This window comes from Hyperolius riggenbachi, chromosome 2 (assembly GCF_040937935.1).
Source record: "Hyperolius riggenbachi isolate aHypRig1 chromosome 2, aHypRig1.pri, whole genome shotgun sequence".
Taxonomy (NCBI): Eukaryota; Metazoa; Chordata; class Amphibia; order Anura; family Hyperoliidae; genus Hyperolius; species Hyperolius riggenbachi.
In genome coordinates this window covers 524,975,128-524,998,843 of record NC_090647.1, presented here as the reverse complement: position 1 = coordinate 524,998,843, position 23,716 = coordinate 524,975,128, and the positions used below count along the sequence as shown (strand labels likewise).

The 23,716-nt window shown below is 44.7% G+C and overlaps 2 long non-coding RNA genes and 1 pseudogene across 2 annotated transcripts; 2 read left to right on the top strand and 1 right to left on the bottom strand.

The window, feature by feature from the left end:
• LOC137545267 (ubiquitin carboxyl-terminal hydrolase 16-like) overlaps nt 1-1,924 on the bottom strand; it is a 47,452-nt pseudogene extending 45,528 nt beyond the window's left edge.
• Nucleotides 1,925-10,747: 8,823 nt separating this feature from the next.
• LOC137545036 (uncharacterized) lies at nt 10,748-12,606 on the top strand. Its single transcript, XR_011025977.1, has 3 exons — nt 10,748-10,894; nt 11,882-11,958; nt 12,571-12,606. It is a non-coding gene; the product is annotated as an uncharacterized lncRNA (long non-coding RNA).
• A 1,911-nt stretch (nt 12,607-14,517) lies between these two features.
• LOC137545035 (uncharacterized) lies at nt 14,518-23,169 on the top strand. The gene is made up of 5 exons (XR_011025976.1): nt 14,518-14,741; nt 15,974-15,997; nt 17,629-17,691; nt 20,419-20,488; nt 23,064-23,169. It is a non-coding gene; the product is annotated as an uncharacterized lncRNA (long non-coding RNA).
• Nucleotides 23,170-23,716: the final 547 nt, after the last annotated feature.

The following is a 23,716-nucleotide window of genomic DNA, read 5'->3' as shown; positions in this document are numbered from 1 at the left end:
GTTTATACCCTTCTGGATCCGCGGTACAAACACAATGTTCCAAAACTGCTTGAAGAAAGAGTCAGACAGGTCAAAATGGAAGAATACCAGCAGGCCCTTGTGGAGACTTTAGAGAGGAGATTGACATCCTCCCCCTCCTCTAGCCAGTTGTACGCAGACAGACTGACTTCCGCAAACCCAGGACGACCAGGAGGGCAGCAAACAACGCAAGCCGCAGCTAGTACCCAAAAGGGAATGGTATCGGCAGTGTCCTTGGAGTGGGAAAATTTTCTGACACCCATGCAGCCGCAGCCCACTGAACAGCAAGCGTGCAGATCCACCTCCAACACCGATCGCCTGGAGAAGATGGTCAAGGACTACATGTCAGATGGCGTAGCTGTGTCGAACCATCCATCTGCACCCTTCAACTATTGGGTATCGAAGCTAGACACCTGGCACGAACTGGCAATGTACGCAATAGAGGTGCTGGCTTGCCCGGCAGCCAGCGTTATGTCGGAACGCTGTTTCAGTGCTGCCGGAGGCATCGTCACAGATCGGCGTATCCGCCTCTCTACAGAAAATGCAGACCGTCTGACTCAAATTAAAATGAATCAATCCTGGATTGGAAATGACTACGCAACACTCCAGGACCCCAACCAAGTAACATGACCAATGAACATCTGGGATGGTGTTGCGTTTCCGGGCCCTGTTTATTGAACCTCTCATCTGTATTACATTTATGACTGCATGGCGGCAAAAAGCATTGCTGCTATATCCGCACGCTTTTTGTCCACATGCAAGGCCTGGGTTGTTGTGTCTCACAAAGCGTGGCCTTCTCCTCCTGCGCCTGCTCCTGTTCCATCACGTCTGCTGCTGCTGGGTTAGCGTTGCCGCGTGGTCCCTGTTTATTGAACCACTTATCTTTATTACATTTATGACTGCATGGCGGTACAAAGCATGCTATCCGCACGCTTCTTGCCCTCATGCAAGGCCTGGGTTGTTGTGTCTCACAAAGCGTGGCCTTCTCCTCCTGCGCCTGCTCCTGTTCCATCACGTCTGCTGCTGCTGGGTTAGCGTTGCCGCGTGGTCCCTGTTTATTGAACCACTTATCTTTATTACATTTATGACTGCATGGCGGTACAAAGCCTGCTATCCGCACGCTTCTTGCCCTCATGCAAGGCCGGGGTTGTTGTGTCTCACAAAGCGTGGCCTTCTCCTCCTGCGCCTCCTCCTGTTCCATCACGTGTGCTGCTGCTGGGTTAGCGTTACCGGTCCCTTTTCCTGGAACCTCTTATATGTATTACATTTATGACTGCATGCCGACAAAAAACATGTTACCTGTGCAAAGAAAACAGACATTTCCCGCATTTAAAAGACAGTTTTCCCTTTGAAACTTTAAAATCGATTTTCTCAAAAACTATAAGCTCTTTTTGCTAATTTTTTTTTCCTCTTGTACCCACTCCCAAGGTGCACATACCCTGTAAATTTGGGGTATGTAGCATGTAAGGAGGCTTTACAAACCACAAAAGTTCGGGTCCCCATTGACTTCCATTATGTTCGGAGTTCGGGTCGAACACCCGAACATCGCGGCCATGTTCGGCCTGTTCGGCCCGAACCCGAACATCTAGATGTTCGCCCAACACTAGTGGGAACACACTGGGCCATGCGTGAAAGTTAGCGTTTTGCTGCATATGCACTTGTGCGTTTTCAGTGAGTTTGCATTTTGTGTTTTTGTTCCGCACATGCATTGTGCTTGCATTTTATTGTGTTTGTGGTTCACATATATAAATCTATATGCATTTTGTAGGCATTTTCTATGCATTTTTTCTATGCATTTTATGCTAATCACTAGGAAGTCAACATGAAGCGGAAACACATCATAACAAATGTTTTTTTTTTTAAAGCTTTTAAAACGCAATACCTCTGCGTCACCATTGGCATTCATTATGAGCGTTTTAGATGCATTTTGGAAATATATGCAGCAAGTCCTGCATTTGAAAAAACACACATTGCAGAATGCAAACATACGTGTTTTTCTATGTGGCCCATTGACTTGCATTATGTGCATTCTCTGCTGCGTTTTCCACAACGCTAACGTTTCTGCCTAATGTGTTCCTACATTGAGTGTTTGTTTTATGAGGTACTAGCTGATTGCCCGGCGTTGCCCGGGTATGTATTTGGCTGGTGTTGGCTCCGCCTACTTTTTCTAACCCTAACACACAATTACTCACTGACCAAGTTTGTGAGCTTTGCGGTCTTTGGTATCAATAATCTGCATTGAAATGAAACAAATCTGATTGGGTGTGTGTGGCTCCACCCCCTTTTCTGAATTTGAACCCCAGTCACCCAATAACCAACTGTACCAGGTTTGAGGCCTGTGCCATTAACAGTTAAAGAATGGTAGCAATTAAATATTCCCCTTGAAAAACAACAGGTGAAGTTTGATTCACTTTTGTAGGCTCCACCCACTTTTCTGAATATTAATTTCAGTCACCCAGTGACCAACTGTGCAAAGTTTAAAAACCCTGCCATTAACAGAATGGCTGCAGTTTACATTTTCTCAGTGAAATTTGTATTTGTCTTCACCCACTGATGACCCGGCGTTGCCCGGGTATGTATTTGACTGGTGTTGGCTCCGCCCACTTTCTAACCCTAACGCACAAACACTCAATGACCAAGTTTGTGAGCTTTGGGGTCCTTGGCATCAATAATTTGTATATTCCCATAGAAATTAAACAAATCAGATAGGCTGTTTGTGGCTCCACCCCTCTCCAGCATTTGAACCCCAGTCAACCAATGACCAACTGTAGCAGGTTTGAGGCATCTGATATTAACAGTGTAAAAATGGCAGCAATTTAAATATTCCACTTGAAAATCAACAGGTGAATTTTGATTGGCTACTATAGGCTCCACCCACTTCCCTGAATATTAATCTCAGTCACTCAGTGACCATCTGGGCAAAGATTGGGAACCCTGAAATAAACAGAAGGGCTGCAGTTTACACTTTTCCAGTGAAATTTGTTTTTGGCTCCGCCCACTTTTTGTAACCTGGACACAAAGTCACTACTCAATGCCCAAGTTTGTGAGTTTTGGGGTCCTTGGCATCAATAATTTGTATTTTCCCATTAAATGAAACAAATCTGATTCACTGTTTGTGGCTCTGTCCCCTTTTCTGAATTTGAACCCCAGTGACCCAATGACCAACTGTACCAGGTTTGAGGCTTGTGCCATTAACAGTGCAAAAATGGCAGCAATTTTAATATTCTCCTTGAAAAGTGACATGTGATTTTTGATTGGCATTTTTAGGCTCCACCCACTTTTCTGAATATTAATCCCAGTCACCCGGTAACCAGCTATGCTATGTTTGAGAACCCTGCCATTAACAGTGAAGACAGGCTGCAGTTTACAATTTCCCAGAAAAATCTGTTTTTAACTCCACCCACTTTTTGTAACCTTGACACACAGTCACTACTCAATGACCAAGTTTGTGAGCTTTTGGGTTCCTGGCATCAAAATTGTGCTAATATAAGCAGTTTATCCAGCAAATAAATCTGGCTGTTTTTGGCTCCGCCCCTTTACTGAATTTGAACCCCAAACACTTAAAGGGAACCTGAAGTGAGTAAAATTATTTAAAATAAACACATGACATCGCTGCAAATGAATATTACATACTTACCTCACTGTCAGTTCCTCTCAGAAGCTCACCATTTTCTCCTTACAGTGATCACTTCCAGTTCTGACAATATTTTGTCAGAACTGAAATATACCAGTTGCTGTCAGTTATATATCAGCAGCTGTCAGTTACAACTGAATGTACAAGGTAATGTCCATGTTTCCCTATGGCTCAAGTGAGCGATATTACAGTTTAACAGTGTGATGAGCAGGAAGCTGTTATGGGGTAATGGCCATTTTTATAATGGAGAACGGAGAATTCCATTGATCACAGTGGACAAATGGGACACGGGAGAGGAGAAAGAGATTGGGGAGTAGACTGCACGGGAGGTAAGTATGACCTGTGCATGTTTATTTTGACTTTTTATTTTCAGTTCAGGTTCTCTTTAACGACCGACTGTAGCAGGTTTGAGGCCTCTGCTATTAACAGTGTGAGAATGGCTGCAGTTTCAACATTCCCCTTGAAAATCAATAGGTGAATTTTGATTGGCTCTTGTAGGCTCCACCTACTTTTCCGAATATTAATTCTAGTCACCCAGTGACCAACTGTGTGAAGTTTGAGAACCCTGCCATTAACAGTGTAAGAAAAGCTGCAGTTTACATTTCCCCATGTAAAAAGTTAGTTGTTTTTGGCTCTGCCCACTATTTCTAATCTTGACATACAGTCACTTAATGACCAAGTTTATGAGCTTTGGCATCAATAAGTTGCATTTCACCATTGAAATTAAACAAATCTGATTGGCTGTTTTTGGCCCGCTCCTTTCAGAATTTAATCCCCAGTCTCCCAGTGACTGACTGTAGCAGATGTTAGGCCTCTGCCATTAAGAGTGCATGAATGTCAGCAATGTAAATATTCCTATTGAAAATCAAAAGGTGAATTTTGATTGGCTGCTGTAGGCTCCACCCACTTTTCTGAATATTAGTCCCAGTCACCCAGTGGCCAACTGTGTCACGTTTGAGAACCCTGCCAATAACAGAATGGCTGAAATCAATCTAACAAATCTGATTGGCTGTTTGTGGCTCCACCCCTATAGTGAATTTGGACCCCAGTCACCCAATGACTGACTGTATCAGGTTTGAGGCCTCTGCCACTAACAGTGTAAGAATGGTAGCAATGTGAATATTCCCCTTGAAAATCAATAGGTTCATTTTGATTGGCTGTTGTAGGCTCCACCCACATTTCTGAATATTCATCCCAGTCACCCAGTGGCCAATTGTGTAAAGTTTGGGAACCCTGCAATGTAAAAAATGAAGTTGTTGGCACTGCCCACTTTTTCTAACCTTGACATACAGTCACTCAATTATCAAGTTTATCAGCTTTGGGGTCCTTGGTATCAATACTTTGTATATTCCCATTGAAAAATAAACAAATCTGGCTGTTTGTGGCTCCGCCCCCTTCCTGAATTTGGACCCTAGTCACCCAGTGTCCAACTGTACCAGGTTTGAGGCATCTGCTTTTACCAGTATAAGAGAATGGTAGCAGATGAAATATTCCCTTTGAAAATCAAAAGGTGAATTTTTATTGGCTGTTGTAGGCTCCACCCACCTTCCAAAATCTTAATCTGTCACCCAATGACCAACTGTGCAAAGTTTGAGAACCCTGCCATTAACGGTGTAAGAATGGTTGCAGTTTATATTTTCCCAGTAAAAGTTGTTTTGGCTCCACCCACTTTTTGTAACCTTGACACACAGTCACTCAATGACCAAGTTTGTGAGCTTTCAGGTTCCTGGCATCAAAAATGTGTGAATGGAAGCAGTTTATCCACTAAGGAAATCTGATTGGCTGTATGTGGCCCCGCCCCTTTAGTGAATTTGGACCCCAGTTACCCAATGACCGACTGTAGGAAGTTTGAAGCCTCTGCCATTAACAGTGTAAGAATAGCAGCAGTTTAAATATTCCCCTTGAAAATCAATAGGTGAATTTTGATTGGCTGTTGTAGGCTCCACCCATTTTCTTGAATCTTAATCGCATTCACCCAGTGACCAAGTGTGGCAAGTTTGAGAACCCTGCGATTAACAGTCTAAGAATGGCTGCAGTTTACATTTTCCCGTTTAAAATGAACGGCTGAAATTTGATTGGCTGTTTTATGCTCCGCCCACTTTTCCTGGATTTGTAACCTCGGTCACCAAGTGACCAACTGTGCCAAGTGTGGGGACTTTGGCTTGATTACTGTGAGAATGGCAGCCTTTTACATTTTTTCCATTGACTTGAATGGGTGGAATCTGATTGGCTGTTTGTAGCTCCGCCCACATGTGCAGGGGGCCACGAGACCCCCCGAAACATATCATCCCAGGTAGTAAGGGATCTGTGTACCAAGTTTTGTTCAAATCGGTCAAGCGGTTTTCGCGTGATCACGGCACATACACACACACATACACACACACATACACACACACATACATACATACATCCGATTTTATATATATAGATAAGTGGGAAATACAGCTATGGTGGCTAATTTGTGATATTATTCAGGAAATAAACTTGATGTCATGGGGCTTGAATCACTAAACCGTGATAAGTCATATCACGGCCGTTTTGGCACGCATTTTCGTATTTGCGCGTGATCGCAAATTAGCGCTCGCAATCGCAAATTATCGCACAAAAACAATATCGTTTTCACACAGTAATTTGTGATTGTGCATGATAATTTGTGATTGCGTGCGCAAATTCGCCATCGCGCGCAAGCACAAAAATCCGTGCGAAAACGGTCGTGCTATGACTTATCACAGTTTAGTGAATCAAGCCCATAGTGTATAGCAGGGGCGTGAGAATGTTCCAGAACGTGGGTGTGGTCATGTGATGATGTCACAATAGGCTCCCTCCACAGCTGCAGCAACCATTGTGACATCAGCATGTTTATCATATATTGGCTTGTGTTGGCCCTGAGGGCTCATTTCCCGTGAGATTGGCAGGTGAGTAGCTGCTTCTCCCTCATGTCTCCTATTCTAGGATTTCCTCTATTCTTCTATAGGTGTCACTCATATGTGATGTTCCCCACCCTTATATCAGCTGGTCACTGGGGAATCAGCAAAGGGGTTTTCTGGGGATTATACATAATATGATTTATTCTGATGTTTATATAATAATTCAGGCTGATATGTAACTACCAGTGATACACATGGCAGTGAGGGTGGGAACACACTAGGCAATGTGTGATAGTTTGCGTTTTCCTACATATGTATTTGTGCATTTTCAGTGCGTTTTGCAAACATATGCTTTTTGTTCCGTACGTGTGTTTTTCTTGCGTTTTGCGTGCGTTTTCATGCGTTTGTGGTTCATATATATAAATTACATATATACGTTTTGTAGGCATTTTTAATATGCTTTTTATACTAATCACAAGAAAGTCAAAAGGAAGCGGAAATACATCATCAAAATTCTTTTTTTTTTCAACATATTAAAAACGCACAAAAACACAATACCTCTGCGTCACTATTCACATTCACTATGTGCGTTTTAGATGCGTTTTGGAAAAATATGCAGCAAGTCCTACGTTTGAAAAAAACACACATTGCAGAATGCAAACATCTGCTTTTTTCCATGCGGCTTATTAACTTGCATTATGTGCATTCTCTGCTGCGGTTTCAGCAATGCTAGCGTTTCTGCCTAGTGTGTCCCTACCCTGAGTGTTTGTTTTATTGGTTATAAGTGGGAAATACAACTATAGTGGCTAATTTGTGATATTATTCAGGAAATAAGCTTGATTTTATAGTGTATAGCAGGGGTGTGAGAATGTTCCAGAATGTGGGTGTGGTCATGTGATGATGTCACAATAGGCTTCCTCCCTCCACAGCTGCAGCAACCATTGTGACATCAGCATGTTTATCATATATTGGCTTGTGTTGGCCCTGATGTCATGGGGCTTGATTCACTAAACCGTGATAAGTCATATCACGGCCGTTTTGGCACGCATTTGCGTGTGATCACAAATTAGCGCACGCAATCGCGAATTATCGCACAAAAATAATATCGTTTTCACACGGTAATTTGTGCTTGTGCATGATAATTTACGATTGCATGCGCAAATTCACGATTGCGCGCAAGCACAGAAATCCATGCGAAAACGGCCGTGATATGACTTATCACAGTTTATGATATGTGTTTGTGGTTCACATATATAAATCGTACATATGCATTTTGTAGGCATTTTCTATGCATTTTATGCTTATCACTAGGAAGTCAACATGAAGCAGAAACACATCATAACAATTGTTTTTTTGTTTTTGTTTTTTTAAAAGCTTTAAAAAATGCACTAAAACGCAATACCTCTGCGTCCCCCTTGACATTCATTATGAGCGTTTTAGATGCATTTTGGAAAAATATGCAACAAGTCCTGCAGTGTAAAAAAAACACAGAATACAGCTATGGTGGCTAATTTGTGATATTATTCAGGAAATAAACTTGATGTCATGGGGCTTGATTCACTAAACCATGATAAGTTACATCATGGCAGTTTTGGCGTGCATTTTCACATTTGCACGCGATTGCGAATTATTGCGCGCAATCGCAAATGATCACTCAACATGATATCATTTTCGCGCGATAATTAGTGATTGTGCGTGATAATTCGTGATTGCGTGCGCAAATTTGCGGTCTTGTGCAAACGCAAAAATTTGCGCGAAATTGGCCATGATATGACTTATAACGGTTTCGTGAATCAAGCCCATAATGTATAGCAGGGGTGTGAGAATGTTCCAGAACGTGGGTGTGGTCATGTGATGATGTCACAATAGGCTTCCTCCCTCCACAGCTGCAGCAACCATTGTGACATCAGCATGTTTATCATATATTGGCTTGTGTTGGCCCTGAGGGCTCATTTCCCGTGAGATTGGCAGGTGAGTAGCTGCTTCTCCCTCATGTCTCCTATTCTAGTATTTCCTCTATTCTTCTATAGGTGTCACTCATATGTGATGTTCCCCACCCTTATATCAGCTGGTCACTGGGGAAACAGCAAAGGGGTTTTCTGGGGATTATACATAATATGATTTATTCTGATGCTTATATAATAATTCAGGCTGATATGTAACTACCGGTGATACACATGGCAGTGAGGGTGGGAACACACTAGGCAATGTGTGAAAGTTTGCGTTTTCCTACATATGTATTTGTGCATTTTGGGATATTTTTCAGGAAATAAACTTGATGTCATGGGGCTTGATTGACTAAACCGTGATAAGTTATATCACGGCCGTTTTGGCGTGCATTTTCACATTTGCACGCGATTGCGATTTATTGCGCACAATCGCTCAAAATGATATCCTTTTTGCGTGATAATTCGTGATTGTGCGTGATAATTCGCAATTACATGTGAAAATTTGCGGTCTCGTGCAAACGCGAAAATCCGTGCGAAAATGGCTATGATGTGACTTATCAGGGTTTAGTGAATCAAGCCCATAGTGTATAGCAGGGGTGTAAGACTGTTCCAGAACGTGGGTGTGGTCAGGTGATGATGTCACAATAGGCTCCCTCCACAGCTGCAGCAACCATTGTGACATCAGCATGTTTATCATATATTGGCTTGTGTTGGCCCTGAGGGCTCATTTCCCGTGAGATTGGCAGGTGAGTAGCTGGTTGTCTCTTATGTCTCCTATTCTAGTATTTCCTCTATTCTTCTATAGGTGTCACTCATATGTGATGTTCCCCACCCTTATATCAGCTGGTCACTGGGGAATCAGCAAAGGGGTTTTCTGGGGATTATACATAATATGATTTATTCTGATGTTTATATAATAATTCAGGCTGATATTTAACTACCGGTGATACACTTGGCAGTGAGGGTGGGAACACACTAGGCCATGCGTGAAAGTTAGTGCTTTGCTGCATATGCACCTGTGCAGCACGGTGTCGTGCAAACGCGAAAATTCGCTCGAAAACGGCCATGATGTGACTTATCACGGTTTAGTGAATCAAGCCCATAGTGTATAGCAGGGGCGTAAGAATGTTCCAGAATGTGGGTGTGGTCATGTGATGATGTCACAATAGGCTCCCTCCACAGCTGCAGCAACCATTGTGACATCAGCATGTTTATCATATATTGGCTAGTGTTGGCCCTGAGGGCTCATTTGCCGTGAGATTGGCAGGTGAGTAGCTGGTTGTCTCTTATGTCCCCTATTCTAGGATTTCCTCTATTCTTCTATAGGTGTAACTCATATGTGATTTTCCCTTATGTCAGCTGATCACTGGGGATACAGCAAAAGGGTTCTCTGAGGGCTGTACATAATATGATTTATTCTGATGTTTATATAATTAGTCTGACATTTCATTGCTGGTGATATACATGGCTGTGAACGTGGGTTGTATTGGTTATAAGTGCAAATACAACTATTTTGGCTGATTTGTGATATGATTCAATAAATAATCTTGGTGTCATAGTGTATAGCAGGGGCGGAAATCGTATTTGAACGGAAAAAAAACGCATTACCTCAACTGCAGTATCACTGAACTCGGAAGCATTGGACCAATCAGAGAATGCAGCGTCAACATGGAAGTACTTGGCCAATTAGGGAATGCAGAAAATAACCAAAACATTTCTTGGCGATAGGCTTTCTGCAGAAATAGCGCATTACCACAACTCCACAATTTTAGCCCAATCACAGAACTCAGAAGCATTGGACCAATCAGAGAATGCAAAGTCAACTCGGAAGAATTTGGCCATTCGGAGAGTGTAAAAAATGTACCAAACAAAGACTCCTCGGAAATCCGTAAATTTGGTCATCGGCATTGGCGCAAATCGGAATTTCCACTAAATCAGCATTTCCAACCATCCCTACTTTTAAACATCATTTGGGAAATGCAGCTCTTTAATTGATTGATCATGAGAAGAAGGCGGTGCTGGCTGTCACATGATCATCGTCCTCACTGCTTCGTACTGCATGAGGCTTTAGAAAGCTAGTGGTGGCGCTGTATTGATAGATGTTCAAACACAAATCTGCTAAAATCTGACTAACACTGAATGATGCACGGCGGTAAAGCTATTGATATTTTTGGGTCTATATCTGATCAGGTAATTATTGATTGTTTACATTATCAGGTACATATCATTCAGTGTATATGCCACCACTCATTGTCATTGCAAACACTCATGTCATTTCTGTCACTTGTGTATGTTTGTATAAAGCAGGTTTAGTTTCAGGTTATAATGTCCCCTTCTTCTTTCTATTTACAGATTATTGGTTGTAACAAACTTTTGGTTTGCCGATCAAGCGAGAAACTATAGTCTCTACAGTTCATAAGCTGTCAGTGAGTATTACCATTTATTACTTTATGCATGTTTGATGTAGGAGAGGTTGTGTGGTCAGTGTGGAGGATGTTTAGGGATGTCCATGCGCATGCATGCACTTTTTCTCTCAACCTGCACACAGATAGAAAGCGTGGGATCAACATCAGATGGGCGGACAGGTATTGTGATCACGTACCAAGCTAGGGCCCGCCATGGCATGTAAAGTACCCCTGATATGGGGTTAAAAAGTTGGATGAGGCCTATGGTGGGCCAGATTACCTCCTCCTGAGTGGTCACAAACTGCTTTTTGTCCTCAGTGTCCCTCCCCTGTCTCATTACCAGTCCTCTAGGCCCTCCCACCTTGTCATGTCCCTTCTATGTATTATACACTAGCTGGATGCTCGGTGTTGCCCGGGTATGTATTTGGCCGGTGTTGGCTCCGCCCACTTTTCCTAACCCTAACACACAATTACTCAATTACTTAATGACCAAGTTTGTGGGCTTTGCGGTCTTTGGCATCAATAATTTGCATTGAAATAAAATAAATCTGATTGGATGTGGCTCCACCCCTTTTCTGAATTTGATCCCCAATCACCCAATGGCCAACTGTACCAGGTACAGGTGATTAACAGTGCAAATAGATTGTGCCATTAACAGTGCAAGAATGGCAGCAATTAAATATACCCCTTGAAAATCAATAGGTGAATTTTGATTGGCTTTTGTAGGCTCCACCCACTTTTCTGAATATTAATCCCAGTGATCTAGTGACCAACTATGCAAAATTTTAGAACCCTACCATTAACAGTGTAAGAATGGCTGCCGTTTTCCCAAGGAAATTCGTATTTGTCTCTACCCACTTTTTGGTTATGAGAATAAATAGTAGCCTATACTCTATTCCAGGTAATGTACTATGTGTGTGCCAAATTTCATTCAAATCTGTTCAGCCATTTTTGCATGATCGAGTAACAAACATCCAAACATCCGAACTTTCCAATTTATTTTATTAGTAGGATTGGCACTTCCTGATGATGTGTCATGTGATTCCTTGTTGCCGTAGCGGGACGACCCTGGAAGCGGGGATCATGTAAGTGTTAACCCTCACTTGTTGCCTGCTCGCCACTCCGCAGGGAGGGAGGAGGGAAAGTATTTTAACAATGTGACCTGGGGTCTACAGCATGCAGTTTGGGCTGCTTAAACTTTACCCATGCCAGCCATAGAGGCTTCCCGGTCCCTTATCCTTGCCCCCGGTCCTCATCCACTGTCCCTTGCTAACTGGTGGAATACACCTTCAGGCTCATAAAGCTTCAGAAGTATCTCCCCTCCCCCAGTATCTCCAGAGACATAGATGTGTACTGTACATGCATGAGTTCCAGCTTGCGCAAGTGCAGTACAAATGCACCCATCTTCTGTAGCACTCGGGGATGAAAGTATTTCCAAGGCCTTCTGAAGAGTTCCCAAGATGTGGAATTACAGACGGGGCCAGTGGTGGACCGAGGGTACGGAGAGAGGATCGGGAAGACTCTATGGGATCCACAGCCTGCCTTCTCCATAGGGAAATATCTTTTTTAAGTCGCTTCGCATTTGCTCTTTTGTGACCATCTCTTGTCATCTCTCTTTGCCTTGACTGGAGAGGTGTCACTATAAGGAGGATCACTGTAGGCAGCAATTCTTAATTTACCTTTATTTTCCTTTCTAGGTATCATGGCACAGAACTGTGAGGTCATGATGGAAGAAATATCCATCGAAGAGTGGTAAGTATGATCAAAAAACCTAATACTAATAATTGAAATCCCCTTTCCCATAATCTAACCATATTCTAACCTAACTTTGAATACATAATACAAGAAAGGTTTGTGTACCTTCAGGGCTGGATTTATACTTTTTTGTGCACCTAGGCCAAGTATCTTGGGGTTCCCCTTTCATGTGCAGCAAAGTCTCTCCCATTACATGTGCAACCCCCTCTTCCACATGTTTCTACATATAGCCCTTCTTTTTCATGAACACCTCCCTTGGACATCGGTTTCCCATTTTCATATGTTGGCAAGGGCATAGCAATAGCAATAGCAGCCATTGCAGCTGCTATGGGGCCTTGGAGCAGAGGGGGCCCAGGTGGTACTTGTGTACCTTCACCCTATGATTTTATCTAAGTGCCCATGGACTATATGCAGTGTAGATGGCTGAGAATTTAAATTTCCCAATTAACTTATATCCATAGTGTCAAGGTTTGGCCAGATCGAGAGGGAAGCAGCCTTATTTAAGCTAACACAAGGCTTTCACCCCTCAACAACACTTCACTCTGCCACCACTAGCTGCTGCTAGACACTTCAACAATTCCCACTCTGCTGTCGAGGGGCCTGCACTCAGTCCAGCATTTTCGTATTTAGGTCAGCTTTGTGCTTAGGCATAAATATGGGAACGCCACACACACACACCACACACACCACACACACACACACACACACACCACACACCACACACACCACACACCACACACACACACACACACCACACACCACACACCACACACACACACCACACACACACCACACACACACACCACACACACACCACACACACACCACACACACCACACACACACACACCACACACACCACACACACCACACACACACCACACACACCACACACACCACACACACACCACACACACCACACACACACCTTGGTCGTGGAAGGACACGAATTCTGATCAGATCAGGATCAGCCCTAGCAGAGTGCTACCTTCAGGAGAAGACAAGTTCTGATTTTTCCAGGCTGATTTTTATAGGAAGATTTGTATCCGAGGCCAGAAATAATCCAATTTCCCCAGATTGTGACATCACAGTTTGCAGAGACCTCTGTAAGATCCTTGCTTGCTGTGATATGCAAATTCCAAAGGTTTCCTGTTCCGCTTTGAACCTTCCAGACTCAGTCCAATTGTATATTGGGACAACAGGTGGCTGTATACAGACTTCAAAGCAATGCAAACACGTCAGACTGCAAATGGCTGCTAATTAGCAGCTTCCTTCATCTTAGTAGGCTGTAGTGTCTAAAGGAAACAGAATGCAAATGTAATTTACACTGCCATACTGAAAATCAAATTAGCAACTTCCTTCAGCCTTGTGTCCAGGTGACAATTATACACCAAAGCCAGCTGCCTGACTGGCTTCTAACAGACATACACATAAGAGGTGCATAGCCAACATAAAATGAAAAAAACATGGCTTCCACGAGATAAAGTTTCAAAAGATGGCTGCAATATTATCACACATAGGGTAGAGGCAGATGGCATTTCTCAAGAATGCCTACATCTTTTTTTCCCCAACCACTCTTTTGGCTACCTGTGGTGCAGGGAATTTTTGGCAACCCATGGTGGGGTCAACCCAAGGGGTTCCTCTGGCTACCCTTACTGAAAGAAGGGCTAGTTAATGCTGGGAGGCCCTCTAGTTACCTAAAATTGGTATGTGGAGGGAAGGGGCGCAAAGGTGCCTTGTTATTTTTGGGAAGGGGGCCTCAACTAAAACTTTGTTATGGGGCCCTATGATTTCTAGCTACGCCCCTGTATGTTGCTCCACATTTTCAGCCTCCCTTTCATGTGTAGCAACCCCTCTTTTCTGTTCAGGTGCCCCTTTGGGCTGCAGCCACCCAAAGCCCGGGCCTTTGTGGCCTTTCCAAAAAGCCAGCCCCGTGTACCTTGACAACATTTCTAATATCACAGCACACTGTCATTGTATCATGAGTATATTCATACCCTGGCCAGTAAAAGAGCTCATATGGAGAAGTAATAGCTTGTCATATAATGGATGTTTTCTCTTTTGTATTGGATATCCGGGGATACCATCCTGGATGAACCCAATATAATCTGGATGTAAGTATGTATACAGGTCATTCTCAAAAAATTAGCATATTGTGATAAAGTTCATTATTTTCTGTAATGTACTGATAAACATTAGACTTTCATATATTTTAGATTCATTACACACAACTGAAGTAGTTCAAGTTTTTTATTGTTTTATTATTAATGTTTTTGGCATACAGCTCATTAAAACCCAAAATTCCTATCTAAAAAAATTAGCATATTTCATCCAACCAATAAAAGAAAAGTGTTTTTAAAACAAAAAAAAGTCAGCCTTCAAATAATTATGTTATGCACTCAATACTTGGTCGGGAATCCTTTTGCAGAAATGACTGCTTCAATGCGGCGTGGCATGGAGGCAATCAGCCTGTGGCACTGCTCAGGTGTTATGGAGGCCCAGGATGCTTCGATATCGGCCTTAAGCTCATCCAGAGTGTTGGGTCTTGCGTCTCTCAACTTTCTCTTCACCACAATATCCCACAGATTCTCTATGGGGTTCAGGTCAGGAAAGTTGGCACGCCAATTGAGCACAGTAATACCATGGTCAGTAAACCATTTACCAGTGGTTTTGGCACTGTGAGCAGGTGCCAGGTCGAGCTGAAAAATGAAATCTTCATCTCCCTAAAGCTTTTCAGCAGATGGAAGCCTGAAGTGCTCCAAAATCTCCTGATAGCTAGCTGCATTGACCCTGCCGTGGATAAAACACAGTGGACCAACACCAGCAGCTGACATGGCACCCCAGACCATCACTGACTGTGGGTACTTGACACTGGCATTTTGGCATTTCCCTCTCCCCAGTCTTCCTCCAGACTCTGGCACCTTGATTTCCGAATGACATGCAAAAGTTGCTTTCATCTGAAAAAGTACTTTGGACCACTGAGCAACAGTCCAGTGCTGCTTCTCTGTAGCCCAGGTCAGGTGCTTCTGGAGCCCAGGGAGGTGAGTGAGAGCAGGGGCTGCTGCAGAGACTTTAGCAGCGTGATTTTTTCCCCCTGATTTTAGGGTCTGAAATGTTTTAAAAAGACTCTAAAAATCCTGAAGTAATCATACTGCCAGGGAGGTTAAAGTAACTTTAAATGCATGAAATAACAGATGTTTATGTACATTGATAGCATTTCTAATATCACAGCACTCATTGTATCGTAAGTATATTCATACACTGAGCAAGTAAAACTTCATTAGTGTTTATATAAGGAAGCAACAGTTGGGCATATAACTAATCTTTTCCCTTCTCTTTTGTACAGGTCTCTCCAGTCATTCTATGATATGTAAGTATACATGTAAATGTGTTGTGCACCAGCCCTGCTGTCCAGTGCTTACAATATTTCCCAGCATCACAGCACTCTGTTGTTACATTTATACAAGGACTTGAAGATAAGCAGTTCCAAGCACTGCGCAAACTCTTCACACTCACAGCTGGGAGAAAAAACAAACATTCCTTCCTGTTTTCTATTATTAGATCTGGGGAAAAAAGAGTAAATACAGGCAGGGGCATAACTACAGGGGAGCAGCCTCACAACTGCAGGGGTGCCCCGAGCTGTAAGAAGTCCCCAACTACCAAGGACAGATTTTCCATAAGGCAAAGAAGGCAGGTGCCTAGAGGCGCCTGATGATGAAAAGGCAGCTCACCCCTCTCCCCATGTGTCTCCATCCTGCCTTCCCTATGCAGAATCCCCAGCAGACCGTAAATGAGAGTTTACTCAACCAGCTCTCGGCATTCCTCTGATAAGATCTCCCTTCTGCTGGGGGCATATTTAGCTACCTAACACTTGAGGGCGCCTCTAGCTACATAGTACTAGGTTGCCAGAAGTGCCTTCAATATTAGTGGGCAACTGTGGCTAACTCAGGGGAAGTAGGGAGGGGGTGACAGCTGGGCCAGCTAGCAATAGTTAAGATGTGGTTTTGGCATGGTTTGGTAGTGGGGGGACTGACAGCTGGGCCGGCTGGCATACTTAAGGTGTGATTTTGGCAGGGTTTGGTAGTGGGGGGGGGGGGGGGAGTAACAGTTGGGCCAGCTAGCAATACTTGAGGTATGGTTTTGGCAGGGTTTGGTAGAGAGGGGAGTGAAAGCTGGGCCGGCTGGCATACTTAAGGTGTGATTTTGGCTTGGTTTGGTAGGGGGGGGGGGGGGAGTGAAAGCTGGGCCAGCTGGCATACTTAGGGTGTGATTTTTGATGGGGTTTGTGGGTACATGGATGGTGAAGTCTAGGGTACCAGAACATTTGTACCTACAGGCTCCTATGATGTAAATCCAAGCCTGCCAACTACTTCTTCACTCCCTCCAACAAAAGGGGTCCATCCTTCAGATCAGGTGCTTTTGGGGCTACAGTTGTTATGGATGTGAAGAATACGATGTCCACACTTGTTTTATGACCTTGGCTAGGTGGACCCCCAGGCTGCGGCTATGAGGGGCACCAAGGGTAGGCAAGGGAAAGGGTATGAAACATTAGGGGGACCAATCACATATTTACTGGGGGGCACATGATTTGTAGTTATGCCCCTGAATACAGTTTTCAGAGTGAATAGCTGTGGATAAAACGACTTTTCCCTATTCCATAAAACAATGTTTAGTTTATCCACACATGCCTCAATCTAAGCAGAGACAGAAGGCTTTGAACATTTTGCTTTAACCACATAGTCAAATGAAGAAATCCTAATGCTCAGTTTAGTTACAGAGGACATAATGGGGGAGATTCGCTAAGATTCTCCAGGGTTAGAATACACCGGGGAACATACGGGATCCTGTAACTCTATAGTTTGTTGCTAGTGTTAGGTGGGAAGAGTTTGAGATAAAAATGAATTCTCTTTACTACTAATACAATATAACTTGTGCTTACAATATAAGAGCTGCCTGTATTACATTAAGTAACATTCATTTATTTCTTTTCTCCTTATCTAGGGATAGCCCACTCATTTTACCCTCTCCCTATCCTCCACGTCCGTGGTGGAGACCAAGGATCCAGTAAGTAAATATGTTTCTTGCAATTTCTGCCCCAGTAGCATATTAGCATTTATAATATTGACTTTACATACTTCTCATGTAGGGTCTTTGTGAAGAGGTGGAAGGTTTGCAAACATAATGACATAGTGTGGAAAGCAAGACTTATAAAAAGTCCCCCCAAAAAAAGGCTGAACAAAACTGCATAGCAAGCAAACCTTAACCGCTTCAGTGCCAGCGGTCTCTGGCCCCTTAAGGACCAGATACCATTGGTGCCAAATACCAGGGCCTGCTTACGTCTGGCTGCATGGAATCGCTGCTGCCGCCATTCATGCCGCACACCCGTCACCCCAGCCTCTCTATGATGGCAGAGCTCTGTGAGCCAGTCAGGAGCCAATTTCATGAGATTGGCCGGGATGTTCGTGAGGGAGACTGGCAGACATCACGGGAGGCTCAGTAAGTACTTCAGGGGGGAGGTTTGTGAGGGAGACTGCCAGACATCACGGGAGGCTCAGTAAGTACTTCAGGGGGGAGGTTTGTGAGGGAGACTGCCAGACATCACGGGAGGCTCAGTAAGTACTTCAGGGGGGAGGTTTGTGAGGGAGACTGCCAGACATCACTGGAGGCTCAGTAAGTACTTCAGGGGGGAGGTTTGTGAGGGAGACTGCCAGACATCACGGGAGGCTCAGTAAGTACTTCAGGGGGGAGGTTTGTGAGGGCGACTGCCAGACATCGCGGGAGGCTCAGTAAGTACTTCAGGGGGGAGGTTTGTGAGGGCGGCTGCCAGACATCACAGGAGGCTCAGTAAGTACTTCAGGGGGGAGGTTTGTGAGGGCGATTGCCAGACATCACAGGAGGCTCAGTAAGTACTTCAGGGGGGAGGTTTGTGAGGGCGACTGCCAGACATCACGGGAGGCTCAGTAAGTACTTCAGGGGGGAGGTTTGTGAGGGCGACTGCCAGACATCACAGGAGGCTCAGTAAGTACTTCAGGGGGGAGGTTTGTGAGGGCGACTGCCAGACATCACGGGAGGCTCAGTAAGTACTTCAGGGGGGAGGTTTGTGAGGGAGACTGCCAGACATCGCGGGAGGCTCAGTAAGTACTTTAGGGGGGAGGTTTGTGAGGGCGACTGCCAGACATCACGGGAGGCTCAGTAAGTACTTCAGGGGGGAGGTTTGTGAGGGAGACTGGCAGACATCGCGGGAGGCTCAGTAAGTACTTCAGGGGGAAGGTTTGTGAGGGCGACTGCCAGACATCGCGGGAGGCTCAGTAAGTACTTCAGGGGGGAGGTTTGTGAGGGCGACTGCCAGACATCGCGGGAGGCTCAGTAAGTACTTCAGGGGGGAGGTTTGTGAGGGAGACTGCCAGACATCACTGGAGGCTCAGTAAGTACTTCAGGGGGGAGGTTTGTGAGGGAGACTGCCAGACATCGCGGCAGGCTCAGTAAGTACTTCAGGGGGGAGGTTTGTGAGGGAGACTGCCAGACATCGCGGGAGGCTCAGTAAGTACTTCAGGGGGGAGGTTTGTGAGGGAGACTGCCAGACATCGCGGGAGGCTCAGTAAGTACTTCAGGAGGGAGGTTTGTGAGGGAGACTGCCAGACATCGCGGGAGGCTCAGTAAGTACTTCAGGGGGGAGGTTTGTGAGGGAGACTGCCAGACATCGCGGGAGGCTCAGTAAGTACTTCAGGGGGGAGGTTTGTGAGGGAGACTGCCAGACATCACGGGAGGCTCAGTAAGTACTTCAGGAGGGAGACTGCCAGACATCACGGGAGGCTCAGTAAGTACTTCAGGGGGGGGGGTTGGTGAGGGAGACTGCAAGACATCACGGGAGGCTCAGTAAGTACTTCAGGGGGGAGGTTTGTGAGGGAGACTGCCAGACATCACGGGAGGCTCAGTAAGTATTTCAGGGGGGAGGTTTGTGAGGGAGACTGGCAGACATCACTGGAGGCTCAGTAAGTACTTCAGGGGGGAGGTTTGGGAGGGTGACTGCCAGACATCACGGGAGGCTCAGTAAGTACTTCAGGGGGGAGGTTTGTGCTATTTCAGCCGGTTGCCCAAGCAACCGGCAAGCACATGTATCTGGCATCAGGCGATCCCCGCCGGTACCGGATACTGAGGACTTTGCTCTATCAGAGGTGCTGCTGAGAAGCTTTTATTCTGCAGTTGTTTCCTGCCGGCTGTGTTTGGTAGAGATGATGAGTGTGATGCATATTTCAAGCTGATGCAAATGGCAATAACTTTGTGCAAGAGTATGTCGCTGGGAACCTGACCAGGCAAAATCATCAGCCAGCGATGAGCCAAAATGCCCATATTCTTTTCACTTTTTTTTTTTTTAAAGAGAAAAAAATGACTTCCTATAAAACTTTGCATTTTCGTGCAAAGCACATTTCGAATATTGCGGTTATTTTTGAAAATTGCTATTTTGGTCTAAAATTTGGCACTTGTTTTTTTTTTTTAAATTTGCTATTTAGGTGAAAACGCAGAAAAATTAGCGTACTTTTTTAGGAAGAAACGTGAAAACAAAAATGGCGTTTTCAATGTGAAAAGGACTTTGGTCATTTGGTCAATTTGCAAGCAACACTGTCTACTACTACTACTACTATCTTTCATAGGTCCAATTCCAAGCTATGCAAACTAACAGAGGATTCATATCAACGTGAAATAATTTGCATCTCATTGATCATCTGTAGCCATTTTGTTGTCTCTCTTGTGTCTCAAACTTACCTTTTTTTTCTTTTCTTTTTTCCCTAGGTTAGCTGGAGCCTTGAGGAGGATGCTTAACCTCCTCCTTCCCTGCACTAAGGTGCAATCCAAGGACTAGGTATGTTGCTATGACCTTTATTACTGATCTTTCCTATATTAATCATAGTAGCTTGATGAGTGATGACCAGTATAGTACAGTGTATTACTGTCACCCGGCACAATCATTGGTGATCATTATTGTCGCTCAAAATTATGTTACATTTTCATATGACACAATAATAATTGAACCTCTAGGACATATATGCCAGAATCAGGAAAAACCAAGTAGGAAGGAAAATAATATTGGTGAATGGTACACCAATAAACAAAATCATACAAATATTTGTAAAAATCGTATAATTCTTTATTGTATCAAAAAAAGCATCTATTAAAAAGGCTTGGCCACATATCCCAACCGCCACCCCTACTGACTCCAACAACCCATCAAGCAGACTCAACATTCAACCACACGTACTTAGACCAGATATACCGGGCAACACAAAACGTAATAATATTGATATAATGTTAGTGGAGCTCCAAAAGCAAGAAGACACTAAATGTGCCTAATCAGGTTGCAACCTATTAACCTCAATATGTAAGTCCGGCCACTGGTCCATATCGTTACAGCAGAGAGGTAGCTAAAGCCAAAAAGCAGCAGAAGCGGTGTAGCATAGTAATTGTTGTACAAGCAGTCTGTTCATTAAGACTCCATATAACGAGTGACAGTCTGTTTATCTCCTCAAGGGACACAGCCGTAAGTGGTGCAAAGTAGAAATCAGCAGCATAGACTGGAAAGCAATACTGTCACATGCAGGCCTGTAGCTGGCAAACACAGCAAGTCCTAACGTCAAAACACTGTCCGTTGGTTTAAGGCACAGACAAGCAGATCAGCTCGACAACACGAGCTAAGCATAAACAGTTCCAGGGCTTGCTGGCATGTATTGGAGTAAGCTGCTCACCATAGACTGCTGCTTGATGTCCTCAGGCAAGCTGCCATGTGATCCCAGTGGTTCCTTCTGTAGGTGGGAGCGGAGACATGCTTCGGTAGCACCGGGTCCAGTGTAGTGGGGTGGTCGGGCAGCCAAGCAAACAAGCGGTGATGCCACTTACAGCCTCGACGTTTCATGAGCGTTTGCTCGTTTCCTCAGGAGGCGTGGCTCACCGCAGTCAGTAACCGGCTGCTTATAACAGCCCTCATATCCTATCCGGAACGACATGCTAGTGACTCCGCCCCTTTGCGCCGCCAGCCCAGCGCCAGCCAGAGCGAGTCCCCCTTCAGAAGCAGGCCTGCAGAGCCATCAAATTTGGCACCCAAGTGGTATCCTCACTTAGCATTATGTTTGGTCCACTCTTGATTATCAATTATGATATATATTGAAGATGAAACCCTACATCACCAGGGAAGCCATATGTTGGAGGGAGAGGGAAAGTACTAGACACCAGGGAACTGTATAGGGGAGGGAAAGGGGCCACTAGACACCGAGAAACTGTATAGGGGAGGGATGACCATAAGACACCAGGGAACTGTATAGGGAAGGAAGGAGGCATTAGACACCAGGAAACTGTATAAGGTAGGGAGCGAGAACCACTAGACACCAGGGAACTTTATAGGGTAGGGCATGAGAACCATTAGACAGACACCAGGGAACTGTATAGAATAGGGGGCAAGAACCATTAGACACCACAAAACTGTATAGGGTAGGGAGCGAGAACCACTAGACACCAGGGAACTTTATAGGGTAGGGCATGAGAACCATTAGACAGACACCAGGGAACTGTATAGAATAGGGGACAAGAACCACTAGACACCAGGGAACTGTATAGGGTAGGGGACAAGAACCACTAGACACCAGGGAACTTTATAGGGTAGGGCATGAGAACCATAAGACAGACACCAGGGAACTGGATAGAATAGGGGCAAGAACCACTAGACACCAGGGAACTGTATAGGGTAGGAAGCGAGACCCACTAGACACCAGGGAATTGTATAGGGGAAGGAGGAGGACCACTAGACACCAGGGAATTGTATAGGGGAAGGAGGAGGACCACTAGACACCAGGGAATTGTATAGGGGAAGGAGGACGACCACTACAGTATATATTGGCTGACCAATAGAACATGAGCAGTAATGTGGGTGGGATGTGTGTAATGTGAATGCATGGTATGCCTGTAATGAGCTATAAACACACTATGTAGAGTAGACAGTACACACATAACCACGCTATGGATGCTCACATTTGCTATTGTGTAGAAGACTTTGGGTAAAGTTTCCTAAAAACTAACCAGAGTTTGGATAGTAGTTATTTATATATTTAGCCAGATCTACCAACACTTTGACAAACATTGTGTTGTATAAGCGTTCTTGGCAGCCTTTCCCCCAGCAGGAGCAAGCTACCACCTCTTGCAGCAGTGGATAGCGAATGGGCAGTGTGTTCAGCCAATGAGCTGTCGCTGGACCATGGATAGACATTTACAAAAGGTGCCAGAAAAATCACAAATGACTGTTTAGGGGCAACCACAGTTGCACGTTTGTTTCAGACTTTACTGTGTCACCCAATCACTCTAGTTTAGTATTTTAGACGTGCTTATGTCTTTTATTGCAAACAAACTCTATGAAAATGTTCTAACTGTTTGATCTTTTCTCTTTCTTCTAGATCTCTTCTAGTCCTAATCGGTGTGTGAAGAAGTATGGACGCTTCCTGGATTAGGGCAGATGGCGTAACATCCGTTCATATGGAGCACACCTAAATTCCCCCCCCCCCCCCCCAATTGGCTATGAGTGCGACTGAAGAGGGCAGAAGCAGAGGAGAGCCCATGAAGGGGGCAGGACTTTAGCCTTGGTACCTCAGAGGTTTCCTCCACTGGGGGTTTTTCCTCTCCTCCGTGCTAAAGTCCATAACATCATTTCTCCTCTCCAATTGGGTGACAAAAGGAAAACAAGGTTCACTGTGCGGGAGGGCTTTTTGTCCCAATTTATGACTTGTTGGGTGGTTGCCAACCTCTCACTGTGCCTGGAGTGTGTTAGCTGATTTGGGGGGGGAGGAGGGAAGGGGGGGAGGATACGATTGGCACACTGGATGAGCAAGAGAAACGGGCAATCGGGGATGTGTGGCACTGGCATTGGCACGAGAAAGCAGTCAGCTGCCGAGTGTCACTGGCTTCTGGGCATGGTAAAAGTGGATTGGGAACAGCTGTAAGCCCTACGGTTCTTCCTCTTCCCCAACCACCGTGCTTAGAAGTCGAGTGGCACTTCGGGCTCCCTGTTGACCGCGCCCTCCTCTCTGTGCATTGTCAGAGCCACACATCC